Raw genomic sequence first — 14,128 nt, forward strand, 5'->3', positions numbered from 1 at the left:
TGTGTGCGATGGAAGGCAGGGTTGGGATGAGTGGCGGAGGAGAAGGGAGAAGGAGGGGGATAGAGAAGGGAAAAGGACAGAAATACACTGAAGATCAGCTTGAAGCCCCTTTCCTCAGACTAGTCGCCTGTCACCCAGGGCCGGATTAAGATGGCCCCGGGCCCCGAGGCTACAGGTTGTGATAAGGCCCCCGCAGGAAAAAAAAAAACATAAACAGTGATGTAATTCCAAGCTATAGATTTAGTCTATCAACCATATATATAGAAGAGTATTAACGAGAGATGTTTTTTTTTTCATTACTGCATCTACAATACAGCAAAATTGATTTACCCCCTTTTGACCAATCAGGGGGGCCCTGGCAGGTGGGGTCCCCTTGGCTGCAGCCAAATCTATTCTGTGCGTTAATCCGGCCCCGAGAGTGCATAGCGGCTCCAGATTGTTCATCTTGGATGGCTACACATCCTGCATCCAGAATGTCCTTGCCTGGCTTGAGCTGCACTGTGCAAGAACATTTGATGATGACAGACACATAGGCACACAAAGAAAACATGCAGACACATACACACAATCTCAGCGTGATAGAATGTCTTTGCCTGGCGCACTTCCTATCTATTGGATGGCGCACACACATAGGCACGCAGTGCACACACACCCAAAAGGAGGGCAGTGACAAGCCCTCCCTCCTGGAGGTGGGTCAGGACGCAGCAGGGCTTCGGGATGTCCCCTAGCTGGTGTTTCCTGTTCCCATCGGGTGGCAACATGCCTCCCCCGCCCCCCCTGCCCCGCCCCACACCTCCTCCCCTTAATTGCATTTAATTTGGCCAAGCGAGCCAGTCTCCGCTCCGCCAGCCAGGAACCTGCAGAGTTCCAAATCTGTCACCGCAAACCCACAAAGCCCACATCCTCCCTCCACTCTGAGCCTTGGGGAAAGACAGGACCGACTGACAGACAGACGGACGGATGGATGGCGAGTATCCTTGTGCTGAAGGTTTTAGGATCTGTTATGGTTTTATGAACTTACAGGATTCACTTTTGCATTTTATTTGGAGAATAAAGTACAATTTCACACTCAAGAGAGGAGGATGCGTGCGTGCGTGTTTGCGTGCATGTGTGTGTGTGTATTGGATTGATGCCTTTCAGAGACATAAGGGGTGTAGATTTTAGAGTGTTGATGGCCTCTATGCCTTTGTCAGCCACTTGTGGGGTGTAAATATCTATGCGGTGTGTGTGTGTGCTGACGGACTGCATATAATGCACTGCTGAAAAATTCATGTGTCTGAGGAAGCTGAGGGGACTGAAGCAAATCTAGGCCAGGGCCCCGTCTCAGAACCCGGCATTGTGTGACACAAACCGAGCAGAAGGCTTGGTAGGGATTGGGCCGTGACGAGGCGAGTTTGTGGGTGTGGGTGTGTTAAATAAAAAGAATTGCCCACTCGGCCAAGATGTCTCGTATCAGCATGAGGATGTGTGTCCGGTTTCCCCTGGTCGTCTGTGTATACTGTATATACACTCACCGGCCACTTCATTAGGGACACCTCTCTAGTGCTGGGTTGGACTCCCTTTTGCCTTCAGAACTGTCTTAATGCAACAATACTTGGGTAGGCTGTGGCATTCCAACAAAGATAAATTGGTACTAATTGGCCCAAATTGTCCTAAGAAAACCTTAGCTTATGCTATTATATATCCAGCCTGAAATGTTGATGTAAGGCAGGGTCGATCCATGTTTTCATGTTGTTGACACCAAATTCTGACCATTCCACCTGAGTGTTGCAGTAGATATCAAGACTCGTCAGACCAGGCAACATTTTTCCGATCTTCTAGTGTCGTTTATGGTAAGCCTTTGTAAATTGGTGCCTCATTTTCCTGTTCTTAGCTGACAGGAGTGGCACCCAATGTGGTACCAACAGCCATGCCATGTTCAAAGTCATTCTTCCACATTATGATGCTTGGTTTGAACTGCATCAGATTTCGACAATGTCTACATGCATAAATGCATTAAGTTGCCACCATGTGATTGGCCGATCAGAAATTTGCCTCAATGAACAGTTGTAAAGGTGTTCCTATTAAAGTGGCTGGTGAGTGTATATATACAGTCCCAGGAAAAAGTTTGTACACCCTTTGACATTTCTTACATTTCTGTCAAAATTGGTCATAAAACATAGTCTGATCTTTCCAGAAATCACAAGAAGGAACAACCAGAGTCTGCTTTAACTAATTCAACCCAAACATTTACAAGTTTTCATATTTTCATTGGCCATAAGATGTAAACATTCACAGGACAGCAAGGCATAAGTAAGTACACCCTTGCATTCAATAGGTTTTAACCCTCAGTTAGTCGCAATAACCTTAACCAGATGTTTCCTGAAGTTGCAAATCAGATTAACAAAACAATTTGGATGCATCTTGTCTCCCTCTTCTTTACAAAACTGCCCCTCTTCATCAAGGTTTCTGGGATATCTTTAGAGAATAGCTTTCTTGATTTCATGCCATATCATCTGAAATGTTTTTGTCAGAGCTTTGACTGGGCTATTCCAGAATGTGTATATTTCATTCTTATGAAGCAATTCAAATGTCAATTGCCTCTAAAATATGGGTAGTTGTCCCATTTCAGCACCCATCCTCTTGTGTGCCTCAACTGTGTGACAGACTACCTCACATTCTTTCTGTAAAATATCTCAATAAACTTCTGAGTTCATTGTTCCACTGATAATAGCTAACTGACAAGGGCCTGAGGGACCAAGGTAGCCGCATATAATGATGCTGCCGCCACCATACTGAAAAGTGGAGATGATGTTTTGGTGAAGGTGTGGTTCTCCAGTTCTCCTCCAAACATGATACTATGTGTTCCCCTGAAAAATTCAACGTTAGTTTCAACGTTGGTCTACTGAATATTTAGCAGTAATTTTATGAAGCATATAAATGCTTTTTCGCAAACCTCAAAGTTGCAGCAATATTTTTTTGGACAGAAACCCCAATCATTTTAGATTGGCAGAATGAACCCCATTTTTAGCTTTTCTTGGTTACATCTCCACATCTGAGTATGGTGGCGGGAGCATCATTATATGCGGCTACCTTGCTGCCTCAGGCCCTTGAAAGTTTGCTACTATCAGTGGAGCAATGAACTCAAGTTTATTGTGATATTTTACAGAAAAAATGTGAGGAAGTCTGTCACACAGCTGAAGCACACAAGAGGATGGGTGCTGAAATGTGACAACAACCCATACTTAAGAAGCAAATCGACATTAGAATGGCTTCATAACAATGAAGTACACATTCTGGAATAGCCCAGACAAAGCCCTGACTAAAAACAATTGAGATTATATGGCATGAAGTCAATAAAGCTATGCACTCCAGACATCCCAGAAACCTTGATGACGAGAGGCAGTTCCCTAAAGAAGAGGGAGACAAGATACATCCAGATTGCTTTGTTAATCTGATCTGCAACTACAGGACAAGTCTGGTTGAGGATATTGCAACTAACTGAGGGTTAAAACCTATTTAATGCAAGGGTGTACTTACTTATGCCTTGCTCTTGTGAATGTTATAGCCTTATGGCCAATAAAAATATGAAAACATGTAATTGTTTGTGTGGAATTAGTTAAAGCAGACTCTGATTGTTCCTTCTTGAGATTTCCGGGAAGATTAGACCATGTTTTATGATCTATTTTGACTGAAAAGTAAGAAATTTCAAAGGGTGTACAAACTTTTTCTTGGGACTGTATATTCATTCAGGGGAGGACTAAACTAAACAGTAATTAAGATGGCCACAAAAATCATAGGGAAACCACAGAGGAGCCTGGACTATATGTACCAAGAGAATATGTGAAAAAAAGCACTGGGGATCATTAGTGACCCTTCCCACCTTCTGCACTACGAATTTGAGCCCTTACCTTCTGGATGGCGCTTTAGAGTACCAAATGCCACCAGAAAATTATACAAGAAATCATTTGTCCTAAATGCAGTTAACATAATAAACAGGTATTAGGTATTAATATCTTAGATGAGTCATTATGACTAGTATTTTATGTAAACATCTATTTATTGGAGTGGTATGTGGTTATCTATTTATTTATGTAGTATTCCTTGTAATATCTTATTATTTGATTTTCTTACATTGTTAGATCTCACCTTATTCATCCATTTACTGGAGTGGTACTCCCGATTGTTCTTGCGTGGAATGGGGCGTCTGTCTTAAATGTGTAATGTCTTTAAATGTGTAATGTGTAACTGTATGTCTTTTACAATGATGAAACTGAAGACAAGTTTTCACACCTGTGGACAATAAAGAATCAAATCAAATCAAATATATATATATATATAATATATATATTTTTTTAAAAACTCAGAGGAAAAACTTTATTGTGCATGTGGGCTTATTGAGCCGGTCATCTTGTGTGTCCAGGCACAGGCTCACATCAATATCCAACACTACATATTTGGCTATTACTGCACCGCCCCCATTGTGTTATTGTAAATGTAAGGACTTCATTGTATATTGTTGTCCTTTGACCCCGAGACTGTTCCTCTGGGGCCCTGTGCATTGTTTTAGGTTATCTTGTGTCATTTGTCTGATGCCAATGGTGCTCATTCAATTTCTATTGTTTGTGGCAGTTTTACAAAACCCTCATACAAGTACAAGTCCTTTGACTGAAATGTCTGCACGTGCATCTTATGGCACATTTTTTGTATTCTTCTGGGCATCTGTGCACTGAAGAACGTCACAAGTTTGTTGCACATAAAGGCAGACACAATAATAATAATAATAATAATAATAATTGTATTTGTATAGCACTGTGTCATACAAGGCATGTAACTCAAAGTGCTTAACAAATGGGGAAAAAAAACATTGTTAGAGATAGATTTAAAAGGAGAGGTATAGAGGAGAGGCAGAAAAAGCAGGAAGGCAGAGGAAGAAGAGATAGACAGAGAATGTAGAGTCATAAGGTCAACGGTTAGGACCAGGATTCATAAGTCATAGATAGTCACACAGAGATTGGGCGCTCAGGTGCGGCCCCTGGTGGCATCAGGGGTGAGGAAAAACTCCCTTTCGCTTGATTCATAGTTTGTAAGGGGGGGGAAAAACACACACAGACACAATAATTGCAAGTCTTCAATCAATCTGCAGGGCTACACTTGTATATGCAAAGAACGTGTGTGTGTGTGTGTGTGTGTGTGTGTGTGTGTGTGTGTGTGTGTGTGTGTGTGTGTGTGTGTGTGTGTGTGTGTGTGTGTGTGTGTGTGTGTGTGTGTGTGTGTGAACGGTGCTAATAATGCACAACTTAATTTCTTTCCGGATAAAAAAAATGCTATCTTTGCCACTGAGATCTATTTGTAGCTGTCTGGTGCTCAGTTTTGTAAGGAATTATGTTCAGGTGTGTGTCTATGTGAAAACAGGTGCCGTTTAGACAGATACCCTGAGTATATTGTGCGACATACAGTAAGACTGTCAGCAGTTCCTCTGTTTGTTTGGCATAGTTACACACCCATAATCTGCAAATGTCCACATTAACACAAACATATTTTGAAAAAAATAATGTAAATTTACCAACCATTTTAAATATGAATACACCTGTTTTTATCAACGTCATATCGTTCCTACCTCTCGAGGAACACACTCAACGTCAATATTTATTCATGTCTGATTGAGCCATATTGGAAAATCACATAAAGCGTGACCCTGTTGTGTCCTTGAAATGGATCTATGGTGGTGAAATTATGGCCATGCGGTCCATATCTATAGATTTTTCTTGATAGCAATGGATTATTGGCAGCCTATCTGACACAGGATATAGGTTTGCAGTTTGTCATGGACACCCGTATACCCCGGCCTCTAGCACCATCCCACCACCCTCATACTGCTCACAAGCTATCATGTCATCTATGCCATGCATGCTGCTGTCATCCTGTGCCTTTCATATCCTGTCTTTATCCTCCTATTGTCTCATCGTCTTTTTCATTTCTCTCTCTCTCTCTCTCTCTCTCTCTCTCTCTCTCTCTCTCTCTCTCTCTCTCTCTCCACCCACTGTCTTCCCTCTTTCCTTTGGTAATGTTTGTCTTAGGGGTTGGGTTTGTGATGGTGCTAAAGGGGTGTTGTCACTTGTGGACACTTGTACTAAACGGTTCAATAAGGACACATCTCTCTCTTTCTCCTTCCTTGCTTTCACTCTTTGTCATTCTCCCTCACTCCGTCTCTTTTGTCTACTCTGCTCACTGCCATCTCTCTTTCTCTCGCTCTCTCTCTCACCTGCTTCTATTATAATGAATAGACTGACATACGATACCCTCACTTTCAGGGCCATTTCTCTCTCTCTCTCTCTCTCTCTCTCTCTCTCTCTCTCTCTCTCTCTCTCTCTCTCTCTCTCTCTCTCTCTGCTTTGTTTCGTTTTGCAGGTGTTCTGCCCTGTGTTAGCCAAGCGTGGGCGTTGGTGACTGAGGTGCAAACAGGCAATAGGGAGCATCTGCTCTCCAGTATTTTCTTGGTGATGAATGGGAGTGGTGACACATCGCACTAGGTGGCGTGGCAGTGATGGCTCCAGTGCAGCCCTCAGGCGTGGCTGGATGGCATCATGTAAAGTCACACATGGACTACCACGCAGCAGGTGACTTGCAGGTGAAAATCATGGTGGGCACTGACTGATTTCTTGCTGGTTTTTGCTTTCCTCCTCTATATGATCATGGCAATACCCAATGAATCACCTATTAAATGCAGTCTTTACCTGTGTACCACGCTATTTATTCAGATTTTCGCAGAAGGAAAACAGTACAATGCTGTTTTGTCTTCATTTTATAATGATGGGCTTGGTGAAGAATATGCCTGGTGGACTGCAACGGGCAGACTCAGAGCAAATGTAGCCTAGAACAGTGAACTGGAATGCACATGCCATTCATTTTATCTCCTTATATGTTTTTGCAACACTTGGAGACGTCATCAGTAGCCTACATTATTTTGCTCCGTGAGCATGCTATGTTCTATCTACTTTACTTTTTTTATTCTCAGACAGCAAAGCATTCAGGATGGACACACAAACAACTGACTCTGGAGAATACAAACAAAACATAAAATGCAGGTGTGCAAGACTATGGTGTTGAGGCAATATATATATATATATATATATATATATATATATATATATATATATATATATATATATATATATATATATATATATATATTCATACAATATAACAGAGACCAAAGATGAATGACATCAATGGTGAGTTTTGTCATTTGAATGGTGCGTGTGAGAGAGAAGTGAGATGGGGTTGGGGGTGGCAAGCCACCCAGAGGGTGGGAGGGACCAGTGATCGGAGAGGAACATGAGCTAAGAAATCACACCGACACAACATTAAAGACCAACGCAGCCGTCTTTCTCTCCGTGTTACTCTCCCATCGCACCTGGAGGTTTGTAGCCTAAATCTTCAACTGTTGCATGCGGTCATTGCCGACACCAACCCTCTTGTTCTTTCTGCCGAATTGTTATGTCGCTATATCAGCGTTTTTGGCCATGCTTGTGCAAACTCGGGATGATGTGGTTTGGGCACACAGGCTGAGGCGCGAACGGCTAGTTTCAGCACCATGTTGCATGGAGAGCAATAAGTGCTTAAGAAAGGCCTGAGGTAAACGTGTCTTTTCTCCGCCTGCTGTTCCGCGTGTGTCTGTTTAGTAGTTGGTCGCAGTGTTGCAAGGTGTTGATAAGGTCTTTCTGGCGCGCAATAACGTGTCCATCAACGCTGCTTGATCTCGTTTCACATTGTTTGCATCTCAAGGGGGTGGACTTTTGATTTCAATCCATTGGTCTGTCACTGCACAGCTAGTGTGTGTGTGTTTTTTTAAGAAAAATAATAACTGTTAAATGCTCTTCTAAAGCGCCATTTTCTTTTAATAATTCAGCTGCTGCGTCTAAATCCATGCTCGATAAATTCGCGTTTATAGGCGGCGCGAGTCGAGCGCACGGGTGTGTGTAGTGGGATCTGCCGGGGTGGGGTGCGCTAAATGATGCAAAGGCAGAGGAGGAGCTGTGTGTGTGTGTGTGTGTGTGTGTGTGCGCGCGCGCGCGCAACGTGGTTCTTTGTTATTCCATAAGGTAGGCTAAGCTTTAATATTGGCTTGGGTTTTTCATGACTGCACTTTCCCTTTACTTTCAGGTTTTGCTGTACTACCTACAATATTGTCAGTGTAATTGCATGAGAGAGCAATTGGCTGCCTTTGAAAAGTCAGCCACAATCACAATATTAAAGCAATTTTCTGTTTATTACTGTCCTGCCTTATCATGGCTCAGGGGTGGGGACTGTTTTTAATTCGATTGTCCTCTTCGGGCCCTATGAACAAACCAAGATTTCCTCCTACGCTTTAAGCCATGAAGGTGGCCACCTTTACAACAGCCCCCACCTTCACTATGTCCCCTGAAAATATTAGCCTACTTAATTGTTTGACAAATGTAATTTCCAATATTTCTTTACAAAAAATGTCATATTTCATATGGAACTGCATTGCATTAAAATTACATCGGGGGCCGGAAAAGGTGTCCTCAGAGGCCGTAAACGACCCATCGAACCACCAGGTTCTCCAACCCTGGCATGGCTCTTCCTAGTTCTGCAAGCTCACTTCAGCTTCATCTGAGGCTCTTGAGTGCCTGTAAGAGAGCATTGAACATTGAAATCATCGCCCACCATGGTCAGTACTCTAATCAAGATTCAAGAATTTTATTGTCCTTCTCAAAGATCAACAAAATTATGTTTGGCATCATTGACACAATGAAAAGTGGAATGGGATAAGAACCATGAGATGACATTAAATGGGATGTTTAGCTCCCACTTCCCTGAAATAAACCTGAAATTCCCATAAATAACTTAAGCATTTAGCCATTGTAAGATTGTCGCCAGTGCTAAATTGGGTGGGTAAAACCAGGTAGGCCTAATGTGGAATATGTGGCAATGGGTTGTACAAAGCAGCTTCTGAATGAGGTTGCAGGGTTATTTCAGGGGAGTAGGAGCTAAATGATGGTTAAGCACGTTTGGCACATATTAAGGGGAAGAAGTAACGAGCAGGATGGTGGAGGTAATGCATTTTGGGGCCCTAGGCGAAATATAGACATGGGGGCCTCAAAAGTCATACTTTAAACACGCACACAAAAAAGGGTCACCCTTAATCAGTCTTACCTCTGACTGATCTTAGATTTGCACCCTCTGTAGAGCATTTAAGCATTTAGAGACATCAAATTTGGTGTTTTGGTGCTATGTTAGTGTTTTGTCTCATGTTAAGTAATTACAGATATACTGTACTATGTGACAAATTAAGATCAGGCCCAATTTTTGGTGTGTTCACTGTGGCTGGTGTGAAATTTGGGGGCCCTTATGAAGGGCAAATTTGGTCGGGTCCTAGGCAATTGCCCAGGTTTGCTTAATGTAATGTCTGACTCTGGGAGGAAGCACAAGTGATGCAGATGTGGAGTACAGTAGGTTACGTATCTCGGTAAGAGGAGTGGCAGTGTTTTTATTTCACCTGCTGTTTTCATCATGTGTGCTGGGGTGCCTGCTGGTCCACCTTAATGGGGCTTCAAAACCATGGCAACCATCCATAAGTCAGAACATTGCTATTGGCACAGTTGTAAAAGTTCACCAACAGAGGTCTAGGGGAGCTACGGTAGAGCTTCCTCAGGCAGTTTGTGATGATTAGTCCTCAAGTGTAGGGATTGACATGCTCAACTTCCTTGCGCTCAAAAACTTTTGAAAGCCAGATTGGGAAACTCCAACTCCCATTGTCATTGTGACACAGCACTCCACAGCACACAAGTGTTCACTGCACACTACGAAATTGAATGTATACCTCACCCGTGCAAGGGGGCAGCTCCCAATGGCGCCCCAAGGGAGCAGTGCGGCGGGACTGTACCATGCTCAGGGTACCTCAGTCATGGGGGAGGATGGGGGAGAGCACTGGTTAATTACTCCCCCCACCAACCTGGAGGGTCGGGAGTTGAACCGGCAACCTTTGGGATACAAATCTGACCCATGACTGCCTTTACCCTTGACCACTGCCATAACCGCTTAACCATGTCTCATTTTGGGAGTGAGTAAGAAAGTTAGCAAACTGCACTCAAGTTGCACTGAGGCTGACAGGAAGAGACTGCAGAGGGTGACCAAAACAGCACAAAAAATCATACTGCCCCCTGCCTCCCATACCCACCATCTACAACTCACGCTGTGTAAGTAGAGCCAGGAGTATCATTAAAGATCCCACACATCCTGGCTTTCATCTCTTCACACTATTGCCCTCTGGCAGGCGCTACAAGGCATTGCCAGCCAGAACCAATAGGATGAAGAACAGCTTCTTCCCCAAAGCTGTTACAACAATGAACACACACTTACTGGATGCTCATCTATAAAGGACTGTGCACTTCGTAGGGAAGCTAAAATCTCAGTATACTTTGTATACTGACAATAAAGGCTTTCTATTCTATTCTATTATTTCTATTAAAAAGGATGAAAAACCACAAGTGCCTGATGATGACTTAAAGGACAACTTCAGTCAATTTCAACATGCAGTTATAATGATCACACTACCCTGGACTTATCAGCACCTGAGGTTTTTTTTCTTCTTCAGCCTGGTCTGAGATCCTGGTCATTGTAATGGGGGCAGGTGTTTGTTTACATTTCAAAAACACATCTTGATTTATTCCCAATAACATCAAAAAGGTAATGCAACATCAGCAGACAACTAGCAAACAGTGATACCTTTTGGGAAAATATTTGGAGTAGGCCTATGTTAAGATTTTTTAAAATATAAACAAAATCTGCCCCCATTAGAATAGCGCAGATCTCGGAAAGGGCTGAGCCGAAAAATGCAGCATCGCCGGGTACTGACAAGTCAAGGGTAGCGTGAGAAATACTACAGCATATTGAAATGGTCAGAGCTGGTCCTTTAAGGGCCGAAACAAGTCAGCTTGTGGACATGGTGGTACAATAAAGAGACACATGAGATTCAGCTCATGTGTGCAGTTTTTCCATCCTTTTTATGTTTGTGATGATTGTCATGGGATGTCATCTGGACCTCGGCTTGCCCTCCGCTTGTGAAAGCTGTCTTGTATCAGTTTTTTAAGATATAGTACAGTTTATATCAGCTCTGTGAGATCCTGCAGTGTCACAGTGTGGATGAGAATATGATTTCTCTTTCTGTCTCCGTCTCTGTCACTGTCTGTCTGTCTGTCTGTCTGTCTGTCTGTCTGTGTGTGTGTGTGTGTGTGTGTGTGTGTGTGTCAGTGTTAATTTCGTCAACCACGACGATGACGAAAATATTTCGTCAACGCCCCTTTTTCCCTTGACGATGACGAGACGATGACGAAATAAAAAATGCCTCCAGCTAATAAAAATATGACGAAAATTTAAAAAAAAAATCGTCAAGGAGACTAAGACGAGACGAAATTTACAAGCCATGGACGAATGGACATTAAAAAATGTAATTATTTATAATTAATTTGTAATTTGTAATTGTAATATAGGCCTAAGTGTCTTGAACTTCATAGGTGATTGCGCGCTCACGCTGTGTTGCCTGGCTTGTCTCTGCTGGCAGCTGGCGGCTCAGTCAGTAGTTCTGTAGCCTAGTAGTTCAGTGAGTCCATTAAGTTGAGTTTAGGTCCTAAAACATTCCCAGAGAAAGAGAGAAAATAGCCGACGTTGAGGGAAGTGTTAATTTTGAAACATCTTCAACAACCCTCTTGTCCATGACGAAGACGTGTTTCTGCAGTAATGACAGTCGCGCCAATCCTCCTCTGATACTGTCATTCTAAACCTCCTCGAGCTTCCACTATTCTCCTTTTCACTTAGGCTGTCTTAACCCGGCGTTCGTTGTTTGTTCTTTTTTTGTAATGTTTGCTATATTTGTTGTTTAACCAAATGTGTAGGCAGTTCGCAAGCAAATCATGAAGGTCGGATTTGTGAATTGATTTAAATCAGTCACCGCGGGAGCGCGCGCCAGCAGGGGGAAAGTTGGCCTGTCTAAACAGAGGCACGGCTACTGTAGCCTAGTTTTGAAAAGAATCAATGGATGGGCGATCGCTGAGGAGTTTAAAACTGTTGAGATTTGAAACTTTGAGATTTGAACTTGTTCTCGTCGAGAGCAACGCTAAAAGACCCGAGGAAGTCGACAGCATCTCCATGCGTCTGCAGCGTCTTCCTAAGTTCCAAAAACTCTTTTCAGGGTCATGCTTATCGAGCCTCGACACCCCCGACAAACAAAACAGCATTCGTGTTTAAATATTTGTATGTGCATGTCCTTTCTATCGTCCAGTCTGCGTACCCCTGCCTAACTATTTTTCCTGGGACTTCTGCATGGCATACGAAGTGTGCTCGCACAATCTATTTAAGCCTCCACGCATACCGCACGAGTCATTATCGTTCTCTGCTCGCATTGCCAATTGAAAACAAAAACCGCTAACTTGCATAGTCTAACATCAGCAATATTTTATCTGACTCGTGGTCATCGGGAAGCCACTATCAGGGAGACTTCTTGGACTTCATGCAGACTTGGGATGTCTGGTCTTCCCACTGCCGGCAATCTGCAGGCTTTGTCACGCGGTCAGGTGAAGAAGAGTAGCTTCCTCCGTGATCAAACTCAAAATCAAATAGTAGCCTATGCAGCAGCTTCTAATGCACGAGAGAGAGAGAGAGAGAGAGAGAGAGAGAGAGAGAGAGAGAGAGAGAGAGAGAGAGAGAGAGAGAGAGAGAGAGAGAGACAGAGAGAGAGAGAGACAGAGAGAGAGAGAGAGAGAGAGAAGCTTGCACCTGGAAGTGTGTGTGTGTGTGTGTGTGATGCTCTTTTGCTCTATGATGTTGAAATGACTGATTTGGGTTTTGGTGGAAAATGACCAAGTAACAAGGTGAATATTTGCTGCAATAGGCTATATTAGTATTGAAATAACGATAGCCATTGAAGGTTATTAATTTTACACCACAATATTGACTAAAATGACTAAAATTTGAAATGTTGACTAAAATGGCTAAAATGACTAAAATTTGAAATGTTGACTAAAATGACTAAAATGACTAAAATTTGACTATGACTAAAATTGATTTTCGTCATTTTGACTAAGACTAAGACTAAATTGGGAAGCCAATGACTAAAATATGACTAAGACTAAAATTGTTTTTCGTCATTGTGACTAAGACTAAGACTAAATAAAAAAAAGCTGACGAAATTAACACTGGTGTGTGTGTGTGTGTGTGTGTGTGTGTGTGTGTGTGTGTGTGTGTGTGTGTGTGTGTGTGTGTGTGTGTGTGTGTGTGGGCAAAACAATTGCAGGCTTGATTGGAAGAGGTAGGCCCCTATACTCCCTGTCATTTATGTCACGGTTGGCCGCCTGCATCTTGCAACATAACAGGTGCAGGTGCTGGAGGTTTCTGAAAGCCGACTCTTATCCCACTCTGAGTTTTATTTGGAAAAAAGAAAAAGAGAAAAAAGTGAGACTAATTGATACCAACTTTAAATATTCTCTATCAAGATGTTTGATGGGTTTTTTGTTACTTTGCAGAGGAAGAGCGCAACACTGCTTCTTTACAGTGTCACCACTTTATTTGTGTCTGGCTAACGCACTAAGCCTCTGTCAAAGTCACATCAGTGATGAAGGCTTTAGTGCCGAAAAGTTAGCAAGCAAAAAATAAAGTGGTGAAACTAGGGGCGTAGCAGCAAATTTTGTGACCCTGTGTACAATCAGCTCCAATGGACCCCCCAGCCATAGTATATCTTCATAAACCAGACTGTGCGTAGACCCCCTATATAGGGTACTGTACATGGGGGCCTGGTGACTCAGTCACACTTTACTCCCCTGAACGTCACCCCTGGGTGAAGCCGTAAAGCACTCTTCCTCTGAAAACTGAAGACTATGATACTCTGAGAAGCTTCACCTGCTGAAAAGAAACTTTCGAGGTGTGCGAGCCCTCGCAATATTTTTGTTACTGTAATCTTGGTCCCTCTGCTGACAGTAACTACTAATTGGTCATTGACTTGCCTGAGGTGGGGCAAGGAGCGAATGAGAAAATCTAAGAAGAATCTGAAGACGGTAGAAAATGGAAGCTGCAATGGGCTGGATTTTTCATGCTGGCAGTGACCAATGCAGTTCCATCAAAAAACTGAAAA

This window comes from Engraulis encrasicolus, chromosome 23 (assembly GCF_034702125.1).
Source record: "Engraulis encrasicolus isolate BLACKSEA-1 chromosome 23, IST_EnEncr_1.0, whole genome shotgun sequence".
NCBI lineage: Eukaryota > Metazoa > Chordata > Actinopteri > Clupeiformes > Engraulidae > Engraulis > Engraulis encrasicolus.